This window comes from Aptenodytes patagonicus, chromosome 9 (genome assembly GCF_965638725.1).
Source record: "Aptenodytes patagonicus chromosome 9, bAptPat1.pri.cur, whole genome shotgun sequence".
Lineage (NCBI taxonomy): Eukaryota > Metazoa > Chordata > Aves > Sphenisciformes > Spheniscidae > Aptenodytes > Aptenodytes patagonicus.
In genome coordinates, this window is record NC_134957.1 from 20,450,688 (window position 1) to 20,466,021 (window position 15,334).

At 37.3% G+C, this 15,334-nt stretch overlaps 1 protein-coding gene across 1 annotated transcript in view; it reads right to left on the minus strand.

Moving 5' to 3' along the window:
• Positions 1–15,334, minus strand: part of COL4A6 (collagen type IV alpha 6 chain) — a 145,671-nt gene that overhangs the window by 129,351 nt on the left and 986 nt on the right. The window lies entirely within an intron of this gene.

The window sequence follows — 15,334 nt, forward strand, 5'->3', positions numbered from 1 at the left end:
GGCTAAATATCCTCTCCTCCTTTAACCCTCTTCCAGAGATCAAAAAAGTGAGAGATACTGAATAACTCTGGATATGATGCCAAATTTACCCTGAAAATTCTTTCCACCTGCTGTTACTGCCCTTCGAGATTTCCAAGAGGTCAAAACTAAGCAATATCTGTATATAAACATACACCCACACGCATTTTTACTTGAATCAAGTATAATAGCTTTGGATACTTTAATGTTAATCTTACCCAAGGATTACAACCCTGATTAATTTCTCTATTTGTAAGAGGCATGTGTATTGTTCCCAGAGTGAACACTGAGTTGTATTTTCTGGCTTGAGCAGGTTTCCTGTATTTTTTTGGCTGTACAGGGGCAGATTTTTCCTGAGTATATGAAATAATTTGATGTTTTCTGGAAGATTAATGCTTCTGTTGTTGCAAGGAAGAGAACGATCCCTTTGGATCGCTGATCACTGACCCAAAAGATTTATGATCTGAGCTATCACATCAACAATCAGCTTAACAATAAAATACTGTTGTAGAAAGGTTCCTTTTTTATGGTCTCTGTTTACATGCCAGCAGCATAAAGCACAGCTGTGCTCTGAGCTCACCGTCCTGCCGCTACTTTGTTGCAAGACTGAGGAAAAAGAACAGTTTTTGGAGAAATGACAATTATTTCCAAGACTTTCCTCAGCTAGCTAATTACCAACACCTTCCTACTGCAATAAGTGATTTTAAATTAAAATCAGGCTTGAACCTTCACATCTATACCCAGGAAAAACATTTACCTCAGACATTTTCTATGTTTTAAGAGGCAGAGGAGCTGCCATCATTCAACAGAATGAATATCGGAGAAAGCTGTGTGTACACAGTTTCTTAAACAGCAGCAGTGTGATTCTACAGTTGGTGTGATGAGACTGCCCCTTGCTGAGCAATATTTCCCCATGATTTCTTCAGGTTTTGCATGTACCTGGCAGGTTGCAAATCTTTTGTAGTAGGGATTGTACTTCAATTCTGACTTTTCATGCACGAGAGTACAGTAGGGTCAGATCTGGTGACCCGAGTTCACAGGTGCGAGTACTACTTTATTACAGAAGTAGTAATAAAAATGTGAGAAAGCTCACAACTTCACAAAGCGACGTTTCAGAAAAAATATTCCTTTATACGTGCATGGAGATAATTAAACCTCACAGATTTTTAACAAAGTTGGTATAAGTACTATCTGAAGAGTATTTCTGAAATGTAAAATCTAAATACAATTGCATGCTCTGGACTTCTGATAAGTGCTACATCTCCTTCCTTTAACCACGAGAAAAAATTCACAGCTATCTATACTCCCACATTCATCACACAGACTAACTTCTGCTGTGACGGGTACAAGACCTACAGTTGCAGGGAGAGAAATATAACCAGAGCTAAAAGTTCAACCTATGAACTGATCCAAACATTAACTTCCTAACCCCCCTGCCAGAGGCAAACAGCAACTTCAAATGGAAGAGCAGGGGTTGTACATTGTACATCCTGACACCCTGCAGATTCCTTTCTGGTACAGAATACATTAATAAGGGCAAAAGGTTATTTTCCAGCAAAGTTTGTAAATTAAATTCTATAGAAAACCAAACAAAAGGTTACATGAGTGTTCACTTATCTGTGAGCAGTGAACTCAAAAGAAAATATTTCATTTCAGATTTTGCAAAGATGCCCTAACAATGGCAGCTTATACACCACGGGTACTCAGCAAACAAGGCTAAATTAATTAATATCAAATTTCAGTCAAAGGTACTGACCTGAGAAAGGTTTCAAATTATTTTTTTCACCAAATGAATTCAGGTTTTAAGACCTTTGCTAACAAATAGTACAGAAGGAGTAACTGAAAAGGAGGAACCCATTTTATTTAAGTTGATTACTTTTAAAGCACATAGGCTTGCAGAGTGGCGCAAATGGGAAATAAAGGATGGATTAGGAAGTTACCTAATTTATTTAGTTAGATAAGTTATCTTATCTTAAGGTTTAAGTTGTCTAACTTATTTGGATTTAAACCAGCTACAGAAATATTCCCTGCCTCACATTGAACAAAACACCTTGCATTTGCTGTGTTGGAGGTGTAAAAGTTTACACCAAATTATACATTAAACTGCAAAAAGGGACATAACAGAGGCTTGCTGAGGAAGCGTCAATAAAAGCTGGCCTCCTTCCTCCCCTACATACACACACACCCATACGCAGGGCATAGGCACAGCCTCCTGCCAGATAACAGCAACAGCAAACAGGATTCCTGGCACCTGCACTGCAGGCTTCTCTGCTGGAGTTTCTCGCTCCATTTAACAGCCTTTCTCCTCCCACAAACTCCAGCTCATCCAAAGACACAGAAATTTCAAAAAATATTTAGAGAGAGCACAGTCAATTAATGTCTTTTAAAAGCTGAACTTTGTTCTGAACACGTAACTGTGTTCAGTGTGCATCAAACGTGACATAACCAACACAGCAGATCCTGCAGGCCAGAGAAGTATGATCTATGGGGTTTTTTTCTGCTCTTCAATCCAGCCCTATCTAAACAGACCTCCACCCAGCTTGTCAGAGATCCTGACTCCAACAGCACCAGGTGCCAATTGTTTCATACAAAGATGCAAGAAACCCCACAGCTGACAGGTCTGAGATAACCACGTCTCAGGGAAACCTTCTCCTAATTTCCTCAACACTGCTGAAGTCAAACATCCAGATGTCACATAACAGGCCCCTACAGTCAAGCACCTGACTTAAAAGCTACAGAAAAACAAAATTATCCTAAAAGTATCGTTTTTTTCTCCTGGTTTCCTCAATTTTTGTCTAAGATTTAGGGATAGGAACCGAGATTTTGTTTTAAATAAGAGTGGATGTTCTCATCTTCTCATGATTCCAACATCTGTAAGGTTTAAAAAATAAAATTATTATTTGCAATAAAAATCAAAGCTGGAAATTCTGCAGGACTGCTAAATATTGGCATGATTTTTAAAAATAAAAAATTAGCAAATACCACTGTTAAAACAATAGCATTCTAAGGCTAGTACAATTAAGACTCATTAAATCCTTACTGCTCTTAAGCCCAACCCTCTTGTAAAGAAAAAAATCTGGAACCACCTGTATCCCTAGGCAATATAGTATATTACTTATGTTTTTATTTATATTATGCCTTTATAACTTGAATAAAACAAAGTAACACCAACTTCGTTCTGTTGCTTTACACAGATGCTATTTGTTTGCTACAGTCTAGGCTTTCATGTAATCCTAATTTCTAACCAGCCCCATGGGACCCCAGTGGAATATATGTAAAGAAAAGTACAAGATTCAGGTAAATTCTTTAGCTTTGTGAAATTAAAACTCAAATTCAAAGTTGCATTCAGATCAATTTTTTAAAAGTACATGTTTTGTATGTTATTATTATGATTCTCTATTCATACACGTTAGAAGAGCTGGTAGATTACTCATGAAAATCAAGAAAGCAGAATGCTTGTATCACCTTAGGAAACTTGAGGAAAACACAAATAAGCACACATACAACTCTCCCCCCCTCTAAATTTCTTTCAATATTACCAACAGTTACCTGTCTTAAAGTATACCTTCCCCTCTGAGAGCAGCTCTCTCTACTACAATGACTTGAAAGAAAAATTAAATATATTTTTCCTTTCCTTGATAAACGGACGTACAGACCACCAGGATCAGCATATGCATGATTATTTTACAGATAGCTACAAACATGATATGGAGCGTTTAAGAAAGTTACGTGAAGTCATTCATCAAGCTATGTTGAGAATAGAATCTAGGTTTCCTTATTCCTTATGCCACAACCAACTCCTCATGTTTTACCTGCAAAATACTAGCTTCCTGCCCTAACTATAAAATATCTGATAGAAGTCAATATCCTGATACAGTTTCTTGATATAATCAGATGGGAATTAGTGATTTCAGGCTCATCAAGAGCAGAGGTTGCGGTGCATATAAACTGAGCAACTACAGTAAATTTCACAACTCTGCCAAGTAATTGAATGAATTGTAGTGGTTTCATCTTACAGAGAGAATCTGGTTTCAAACAGAATTTGAATTACTTTCCCATAGTAGTTTTATGATGAACTTATTTAATGGAAGCATTTTGTTCTCTTCTGCAACTTTTTCAAGATACAAGTTGGTCCTAGTGTTACTTTGATACAGTGTGAGGTAACGTGTATTATAAATCAGGCATAGGATGCCGCTGACATTCAATACGTAAGGAAAATAAGGATTACTCATGCCAGACACTAAATAAAATTCCAAAAGAAATTGAGTATAATCAGTTCAATGAGGCCCCAAATGACACACTATGTAAGGTGTAACTGACCTCAGTTAAACACAATAGCACAGACTACATTTGACAGCAGAGTGAGTGGTTTTTAATTGTTTTAATTTTAATACCTTCCTTTCTTACTATCACATCCACAACTTTTAAGGGTCTTACAACACACTTTTACTGCCTATATATAAAAGGGGAATGAAAAAAGAAACAATAGCCATTATTTGAAAATTAAAGAAAACTCACAACATTATTCATAAAGATTAATCCTGCTGTCTCTCCTTTTATTTTTTTTTAAAACAAAAACATGCAGATAAAGAAGTGTTGTAAATCTGAGATCTGTAAGCTGCCGGGTTGCAGAAGGGCCCCTCTAAACAAGTATGTCGTGGAGCTAGCCTGTACCTGTGTCTCGCTGCACATTCCTCTGGCAAAGGAATTCAGGCTCGAAACCTGGTACCCCTCTGCCCTCCTGTGAGTGAGCTCATAATACCGGAATGAAGAGGAGGGAAATAACTTTCTCACTGGAATTTCTTTAATGGAAATTATAAGCACACATCTTGATGAAATGGATGCTGGAAGTATTTTGCCTGGTTATTCTTATACATACAGAACACTTATTATTAAATATAGAAAACATATGACTACCTCAGCAAAATTAATTTCTGGTAAATTCAATGGCATCATATAATCCAAACAAAATCTGTAACAATATCACTATAACAAAGATGACTGGGCTGACAGTCTTCTGTTCAGGGAAACCTGTAAAACAATCATTCCAGATCTGGACAGTAGATTAATAAAAAATTAAAAAAACAAACAAAAACCACCAAAGTTTCCTTTTCCTGTGTTTCACAAGCTGAGAGGTAAGAAAGAAAGGGGAAATGCATCTGTAGAGCTACAGCCAGCTGCAGAACACTTCTGTTAATAGCAGCTCAGAATGAAAATTACTAAATTCCTATTACTGTTTGCTGACATTTGCTCAATATCTACTGTTTTATGAATCAGATTTATGTTTTAAAAAAAACCAAACCACAAATCATTCAAAATGACAGCAATTTTTTTAAATGTCGCATTAGTTTACTTCTATCCAAAATACTTGGTAAATATTTTGGTTTGTGGTTCATAAAGTATCCTTGAATAGAGTTGAAAAGTCATAGTAGCACTGGAGATCTGATATAAACATTAATTCTACTGTACCACTGTCAGACTGTAGTTGAGACTAACTAGCTAGTTTTCAATCTTTGCCACTCCTCTCTGAAACATGTGCAGAACTTGGCTGGATAGTGTGAAGCTGAAAGATAAAAAACAACCAGACTCTTTGGAAACTTCACAGTATCATGCTAGCACATAGAAGAAAATTCAATTGAATGGAGATTCTTTAAATAGCCCTAATCAACTTTTTACAGTTTTGTGCCTTACTGGTTAGAGGTTCAACCCTTCCAAATCTCCAAAAGCAGATTGTACAAGTCTTCTCATTTATAGAAGAGCCTTAGGGCACACAAAGCACTACCAATTATGGTGCAATAGTTCACAGAAGCAAAGCTACATAATAGACCTATGATCATTATGCAAAAGTGATATTTTGCATTTCCTGACTGTAATGTCTGTTTTCATCCAGTGGCTAGAGCAGAGAACTAGGAGTCGCAATCCAATCCTACTGTTGGCTTGCCATATGACTTGGGACAAAGCTTTCTTTGCACATGCAAGGCGGTAATACTATTATTTAGCCTGCCACAGAATAATGTGGCCAGGCACAGTTGAAGGACATCTACAAATCACTCAGACCCAGGGGTGAAAGACAATACAGTAATGCAACCAGTGATGATGTATTTTAAAGTTAAAATTGCAACACCTTACTTTGTATTTATGTAAGGGAAACACTGTGAAATGCATGTTCATGATAAATAAACCCTAGAAAAGGGACAAAACAGACCAAATACTGTTGCTGTAACTTTAACAGGCATGTTCATTTCAGAATTCAACCTATCCTGCAACTCTCAGCACTCTGGAGGATCCGCAAACACATTTTACCTTCAATGGAAAATGTGCTCTACATTAAAATTTGTTCTGACCCAGACCCAGTTTGTACAGTCTCGGAAGAGCAGTCTTTGCAAAACCTCTGAGGTGATTTTCTGCAGATTACTTGAGGTACGGGAGCAACCTCAGCTCCCAGAGACTCTGCTGAGGGCTCTCAACACTCCACATGCTCCAAGGCCAATCCATTCACACGGAACTTGTGCCACTAAGAGATATTAGGTCAAACCACAGTTTGGAGCTCACTCTAATTATCTAGTCAGATTTCGTTTTAATCCTAACAAGATTACAGATTCACAGAGATTAAGGTTGTTAAAAGTACCACAGAGCAAACCATATAATTACTACTTTGAAGACACCATCTAAAGTATTCTGTTTATGGTCACCAACTCATTTAACTTTAAAACCTCTGTGGAGTTTAAAGAGTATTTTCTGTATCTATTTGGGGTAAAAGTAGGCTAAGGATCTGACATTTACTTTGGTAACTGGAATACTTCACCTTTGTTACAGGAGTGGTTTGAAAGCTTCTTCCCTTCACCACCCTATTAACATCTTTTCTCTATATTTTTCTTAAGCTTACACCTCACACCTTTTCAAGCCACAGCAAAAAGCCAAGTACCACCTGTAGAAGATTTCACTAGCAGTTTCCAGTTGAAGCCAAAACTACTTATTAGGTTAAAAATGCACTACTACTCCTCCTTTGTAAAAATGATCATATAAAGCTTACAAGAAGAGAGACCTGTTAAAAACTGCATCTCAGATGAAAACGGCTAAAAAACTTTTGCTAAATAGCAAGCAATGCTAGTGAATCATAAAGTAAAAAGCATATGCATTTCAAAAGTATGCCGGAAATAAAGCATGTTACTTCTGGCACCCAGGGCTTATTGCAGACCACCTCAGTCATGCCCACAAGACCGAGACTCACCACGCTTCAATCATTTCTGGTAATAAAGAGTCAGCATGTTCTGTGCAAAATGCCATACACTGTGCAATGCAATACAGGACCTGCCAACCTCACCTTCCAGCCGAATCCACACTTCACATGTGCTGCAGTTCATGTAGAAGGCATTTACAAAGATACATTAATTTTACAGATAATCCTCCAACTTTTCAACCCCTTCACACACACTTTGATGATAGTCTACAGCCTCCTTTTATGGAAAAGTCTGAAGACTACTATAAATTCTTAATTTTCCAAGCTTGCTTTTTGCCAAATGTTTTTGCTCCTGCAGGCTATGTTCTTCCAGTTCAGTTACACCCTGCTTTGTGGATAGGTTTAATCATCAAAGTACAATACGATGATTCATCTTCCTATTGTTTTGATGTGTTTCCACTATAGCAGTAGTAATAATTCCAAACTGCTTTCAAAATATATATATATATATATATATATTTTCTAGAGAGCAAGTGATTTCTGCACATTCCTTCACAGCCAAAGTTTGACTGAAGGAGAACTATTACAACTTTAAAATGGTCCTGCTCCTCTTTGGGAAAGCCAAGCAACTATTCTTGTGTCTTATATGTGTCAGTGAATCTATTTAACTTTGTTAATGAGATGCGTTTATATATGCATTTCTGGAAAATTAACTTGCCAGCTTATGAATTCTAAGCAGACTTTAATTGGAAAGTAAAGTATTAAGAGTAATAGATTCATCACTCCTTTTATCATTGTATCATTTTCTAAGGAAACACTTTTTAGTTTAAGACTCCTTTTTTAGAGCTAGATACTATTTCGTGCCCACAGAGAGATAACCTTACTACTTGGGAGGGCATGACCTTCATTAATAGAAAACAATATCTTCAATGATTCAAACAAAAGGATAAGGAACATAAGGAGCTGATTTGAAAACTCTCTGATGCAATGTGAACAGGTAAAATACATGTGGTAATGAAAAAAAGTTGGGAAAAGACAAAGCACTGACTTGTTGCTATTTAGACCTTTACAATGATGCTGCTAGCAAAAAAAAAAAAAAAAAAAAAAGTAGGAAGATTATTTTCAGTTTCACTGACATTGAATTTGTGGAGATTTTAAGAAGCACAGGAGCATTTATAAGTCCGTTCCTTGTTTAACTGCACTTTCATTTTCCTCTCCTCTGCTTTCTAGATCAAAACGAACCCCTCCTAACCGCTATAAATTCATTTATGCAGTTGGCTTTCAGCTTACTCTGTCCCTATCTCTAGAAAGTGGGAGGTCTTGATCTCTCTGCCAGCCAAAAAAAATGCTAAAGTAACAGTTAATGTTGCTGTTGCTACCTTGTTTCCAACCTCTTTCCCCTTCAATGGAAATGGAAAAATGACAAATATGCAAAACCAAAGGAAAAGGCAATATTACTCTCATTTCTTACAGAAACCTTGATTGCCTTTCCTAGCTAGCTCCCGATTAGTCCAGATAGAACACCTAGATGATGTCTAGATTTTACCTATGTTATACATCACACTGAGGTCTTGCCAAATGCTTGTGTCAAGGATGGAATCGTTTGTTCCTATTAGTAATGGGAAAAGCAACGAACATTAGGTGCAACCCTCTTAAACACATTTGTGCAACAGAGATTCCTAGGTAACAGGCATTGACATGTCCTCACTGCTGCTAAGAGTGAGGCATCAGAAAAAGCACTATAGGATTAACTGCCAGGAGTCATACTGGCAGCCTCCCTAGACTACTAAGGCACAAAGGAGAACTAGAACGGCAGATGAGCTTAAGAGCACGTTGAGGCAAGGGCTGGAGGCTGTACAAAGTATGGTAGGTTCCAGCCAAACAGGAGAAAACAGACCAGGGAATATGAATAAGGCAAACTCAGAATACAGTAGCTATTGACATCCCAGTGGACTGAAGCAAATCAGCCCAATTTGGTTCACAGTATCGACTCTCTCAATATTAAGGTAACCAAGTGAGCAGAGACTATGGATGGTGCTGGTTTAGTGGCCTAATGAGGTTGACACAACCAAAGCTAATCAAAATCCTGCAGAAACAACAAGAAGAAGGGAAGCTAGCACAGACTGTAGGGATCTCTACAGCTTTGTATCCATTTGGGTAAGAGCAGAATCAGAGGGCCAGCAAACTCACTTTCGACCAGCAAGAACTGTGAAAAAAGTGGCAAAAAAGCCAGAGAAGAAGCAGAGTCATGGAACAGTTCCTTTGACTTTGTATTAATTCCGCCTCTTCACGTTTCCTCAGACCTGAGAGAAGAGGAAGGCATTCTGAAAAGAAAAGATTACTTTAAACACAAGTAGTAAGACTAATGTCAAGGCCTTTTGAAAAGTAGAAAGTTAAATACAGCTACTGGAGACTGCAGCCACATGACTTCCATATAAATCACACCATCACAGAAGGGGAAGTTGTATGGAAAAACCCAAAGCAGGCTAAACTGCAGGAAATCTGTGCAAAAAGCACAGGAATAAATTATTTGCTTTCTCCAAGTATTTTACGATTTATTGCCTATATCTCCAAATTCCCTTTTTGCAAGGAACAGGTAATGAGAACTGCATGATTCCACTCTAACTGCTCTTTCTTCTCAGACGTAAACTGAAAGAAGTATATCAAGCTCAGTTAGGTTTTATAGCCTTCTCAGGAGAGTAAGAACCTTCTTGGGTTATAGGGATATTTTGAAAACAAAAAAAACAACTGAGGAAATAAAGTTCATAATGTCAATGACTGATCTCCCTTCCCACTGATCATCTTCCTCCAATAATACTTAACATTGCAGTCACTATCAAGACTACATTTCGCAGGTACCCTCTAACAGGCAACTCAGCCTCCTTCAATCCCTTTCAAAACACAGACTGACCTTGCTAGAACAATCCCTTCCACAGGTAACAGCAGAAGTGCTTTCATTTTACTTTTCTCCAGAGTAACAAAGAAAGCAGTCCTTTATTTTGAGACTAGATTCTCAGAGAGCTTGCAAATTAACTATCAATCAAAGCTTCAAAAAATTCTTATTTTTATTTCTTTGTCATCATTGTAATATTTAAGCTGAGATACAGGCGTTACCAAAGTCTCTTCTTTTTTGGCCTGGTAATACAACTTTATACTGGTATCTAGGCAGTAATTTAATTTTAAATCGTTATCCTAGGAGGGGCACACAAACCCACTTAGGAAGGAAGAGAGGAGGTCAAGTACATCAAGAACTCTGGCAGCAAAGAATTTTTCATCTGTATCTACCATGACTTCATGATCATCTCAAAATACTATTACACCACTCTACAGTATGAGAATACCTTTTTTTCCCCCAGAAAGAATACCTTATTTTTATTATTTTGAGGTACCTAAATAATTGCCCTAAAAGAACTGACAATCCCATAAAAGGCACTGACAAAAGGTTAAAACTGGCTAGCATCTCTGAAATACGTTTCTGTTTCCTCAGCACTGTTTAATACAGAATCGTTAGCTTTGCAGTGTTTTGTAGCTCTCTCTTCCAAGCTAATCTTAAAAGATGCTCAGAAACCAGGTGGGTCATATTGTCTGATACATAACCAAAACTGTCTGACAAGAGACTAGTTGGATGCCTAATCTCAATGCTCCAGTCAGCTCTCAGTGAGAAGCAAAAGTACTTGCAGAAATAATGCAGAGTATCTGTATGAACAGGAAATAGCTTTTGGATCAATTACGCTCTTCTCAAAAATCACTGCAGCTTCCTACAGATCAAAAAATTTGTCTGATTAAACACCAAGAGCTGGCAATACTTTGACAATTTTGCCTGAACAGATGCTGTGTCTCTGGGGATATGGGAGAATAAGAAGTTCTTTTCTCCCTGTACAAGTCGGGGAGTTAACAGCTCTCCTCCTGGAGCAGTTCTATGTCTAGAAATGGAGTATGACTATTATACAAAAACTAAAAAAGAAAGAGGCAGAGTTAAGACCTTGTGGAGTTACAGATTTGCAAGCCAGAGCCATTTTACTATCATAACTTTTTGCAATCTGTAGTGTTCTCACAACATGTGTAAGCATCAGCATGTTACTGCAGTTACCTCAGGAGGAAGAGTTAGTAAGGAGTAATGTACCAGACCCCAACTCACATAGAGAGCATCTCTACTGCAAGGCTGGAAAAAGGGTAGAGAAGCCCCACCACGAAATGCCCTGCCTACTTTAGGGACACCAGCATGACTTACTAATAGCAGTTCTTAAGTCAGGGGAACACGGTGGCTGGCAGTAAAGCTGGCTTGTCCAGAAGGGGCAACAAAACGCTTCTTCAGGTCACACAATGCCTCTCACACCTATGCAAAAGGCAGCCACAACCTTAAACGGATAATGATATGAAAAAAGCTCCTCAGAACACAAGCACATGCATTACTTCATTTCATAGCTGCTGTGACCTACGCAATATCTGAGTGCCAAATAAAATGCCACATTTTATGCTCAATTATCTTTAGCACCCAGAAAATAGTCAGCAAATAAACAATTCTTTGTTCAGAGGGGAGAGAAAGGGATATTCATCTTTAAATGAAAGTTTTCCATGAAATTCAACACATCTTGGCAAGGGCTAGATAATTAGCACTGTTATGAACTGTCTGCTTCTTATATTTTTTCAAAAGTAATTCTCATTATTTTGCTACAGCACCAGGCAATGATTCTCATTGTTTTGCTATAGACCTGTTACTATTCAAACTTGACCTTTGCAGAATGACCATTCTCAATGCAGTACGTGAATCTTCACCAAACAAGTGCCTCTACACCCATGCATTCTTACCGATTAGAAGCTGCCTTATCCAGTAAACAAATCCGGAGATTTACAAGATTTGGTTTGTATTTTATGTTATTTCTTGAATTCTGTAGGCTCCTTCCTTACACAAGTAACTTTACTACAGATACTACTTCTTTCCTGATACAGCTCACTGCTACATAAAGATATTACAGCTATAAAAGTCAAACTACAGAAAGATTGCATACTTATAAATGTTGATTAAAATGGCAAAGAAACAAAAAAACTTTTTAAATAGGTCTTAATGTGTAAGATCATATTTGCAGAAACTGAATTGTGGAAAGTAGAATGATGAGAGCTGCAACTCTGTTTTTAAATATCCATAAATAAACAGCTATTTTTTCCCTCTGTCAGAGCTCTGGGACAAAATTTATTTTTGGCATAAGGCCACTGAAAACAATGCGCTTGGTTCAATTAAGCTGGTCCAGTACATATTAAATGAAAAGACATTATGAAACATTTGTACTATAGATTAAAAAAAAAAAAAAAAAACCACACAGAAAACCTGGGATATGTTAAGAGAAGAGAGAAATAACACCACTTGAGCTAGCTTGTCATAAACTAGCAGAGCTTCAGTTACTCAAAACAGAGCAGACTGACCAGAACTGGTTTCGGCACGTAGTTTTTATTTGCCTTACTTGGATACTGCAGATGTTCTGCTGAACAAGATACTAAGCAGTAGAAAAAGAGGGTATCTCTAGTTAATCTGCACATTTATTAGCAAAAAACACCCCAGAAGATTTGGAAGAGTTGTAATAGTACATGAAGTCCAGACTCATAAAATAAAAGCTATCTGGACTCTATCTGAAAGCTCAGTTGTTCTAAGAGAATGTGTCTGACAATAAGTTCTAACAGTAGTTCCTTAGGATATCACACCAAGACCAGCACATATTCCAGGTGTGCTCAACTAGCTGAACAGCAGCAGAAAGGAAATAAATGAGGAATTACCATCTCACCTGTATGTCAGGTATGCTCTCAAGTGGGCACAGAATGACTGCTAGGACTATGATGCAGCTCAGCCGAGATCTTTGTGAAGAGATGAGAATCTCAAATTTCATTGCAAGAGGCTGTCTCTAGATTTTGTGACCATTTTCACCTCATGCTCTACCTCACATTTATGAGAGGACATCCCAGAAACATCAGCAAAACTCTGATTATCCTTTTAAAAGCCCCTTTTCTAAAAACTGTATTTTGCCCTATAGCCTGGAAAAGCCTCAGGGGCGGACAGCGATTAGCCGGGGCAAACACCTGCTCCTCTAGCACTGTTCCAAAATTTTGTCTTACTCCCCCAGCTCTGGGCCAACTTTTGTCATTTGTCTTACAGTGTCTTGAAGATAATACTACATTTCTGTTTTATGCTTGCACAGTATCTTGTACTGACACTCCTGGATCATGATTAATGCAAATTACTGATAATAAAAGATTGAAAACATGAATGAAGCATAGCTTCTGGAGGGACTGCAGCTGAAGGCTGTTAGGGGAAACTCTTAGGTCAGCAATTGGTCTACAAATGAGGTAATGACCTTTCTGCAAAGTAACCCCATGTGTATCAGCAAGTCATCCATGCTTTCAACATTTGGCTCAAGAAAACGTAGATTGCATTACAAGGCTAATTTTGTACTGCCCTTCAAAACATATCGTTATTTATGCCCAGGAAAAATAAGTACAAGCTGAGAAATTAATTCTGATACACTTCAAAATCCTATTCTTACAGAGGGAGGGATGACTACCTCTTGTAACTGAGACCTCTGAGTCAAAGCCACCTCTGATACAACTTTATTCAAGATGCTGGCCTGACACGCCAGCCACTGCCTACTAGTCATGTCCACAGTAACATTCCTGAAGAATGCTCAACAACTTGGTACAATATTTTAGGATGCTTCTTTTGCAACAGATAAGTTACTGAAATGGAATTAATTAAAAGAAAGAGAAGATGAACGAAGTTATAAATCACATTGTCTTCAGCAACAAGCGCTTTAATAGTTGACTGTCTCTGTGAATAGTCTGCTAGAAGTTTTATTATTCCTTATTAACCTAAAGTTTTAACCTCATTTTACTAACATTGTACTTCACTATGCTCTGTCGCTTCAAATTATATAGCAGAGGACTATTAAGAAATGTTTCAGAAATCCTGCTTTTCCTAAAAAAGCTCTGCTTACTGCAAAACCAATTTCAATCACTAGTATTTTCTCTTAACAGCTTACTTCACGCTGGAAGGTGTTAGGGTGTGTTTTTAATTCAGTGATACCAGAAAGTCATTTACCTACTAGTGTATCTGAAAAGTTGACAATAACATAGTTGTATATTTTGCTGTTGAGCACGTTTGACAGCATTTTTAATAATTAAATACATTAACTGCTGGACATATAAAGCACTAAACCAAAGTATTTTTGGACCTATTTCTGATTCTTTTTCATACTTTGAGACTGACACAACAAAGATTTTGCTTGTTTTCTAACCCTGAAGAAAACTGGCAGGAAGACTTAGAAATGGCATGAAGATATTAATCTTACTCATTGCAATAGACTTAAACTGACGAAGTCCCTTTATGGGCAATGGAACATCAAGGAACTAACAAAAATCTGACTGCTTAAGAGATGTGCTTTCCAACAGGTATGAAGCAAAACTGGAGCAAACAATTAAAAACCTGCTGTCAGCTACATCTGCATCAATCAGGAATAATATCACTGACATATTGCATGAATTTATAAAAATGACTGCAAAATGCAGCACATTTGTTTCAAAAAGCCTTGAAAATACTTGCTTTATAAAAGTAATTTCCACATAGATTCCATTGCAGCAAGAACACTCAGAAGAACAGTTCTTGGGTTTGTTGAAGAAAAAAACATAAAAAGAAAGGAAACTCTCACAGCTTCCCACATTGTCTAATCTTTTAATCTTTGAGAAGATTAGAGCTTGTACCTACCACCTGATCAGGATGATGAAATTCTACTAGTGCAATTGATTATAAGGTGCAAAGCAGAACCAAGCCCTTCATATTTATGAAAAGTACAAACCCCTCTGCTATTAAAGACTTCTCAAAAGATTTCTTCTCAGTTGCACAGGAAGGTTCTAAATCCTTAAAATTTTAATCAGAAGAGTAGCAAAAGCAGTAGAAAAACATTGGCTGACAAATCAAGAACCCATGTTTTAACTGTTTTTGTTAGAAGTCTGTTAGAAGTTGAATTAAAATAAACATGCTTAAAACATATTATATTAACTACTTCCATTAATTCATTATGGCATATATGTGCTATAAAATCTGGACCACAAAGATTAGCGTATTGTACAATCTTAATTTACATCACAATATAA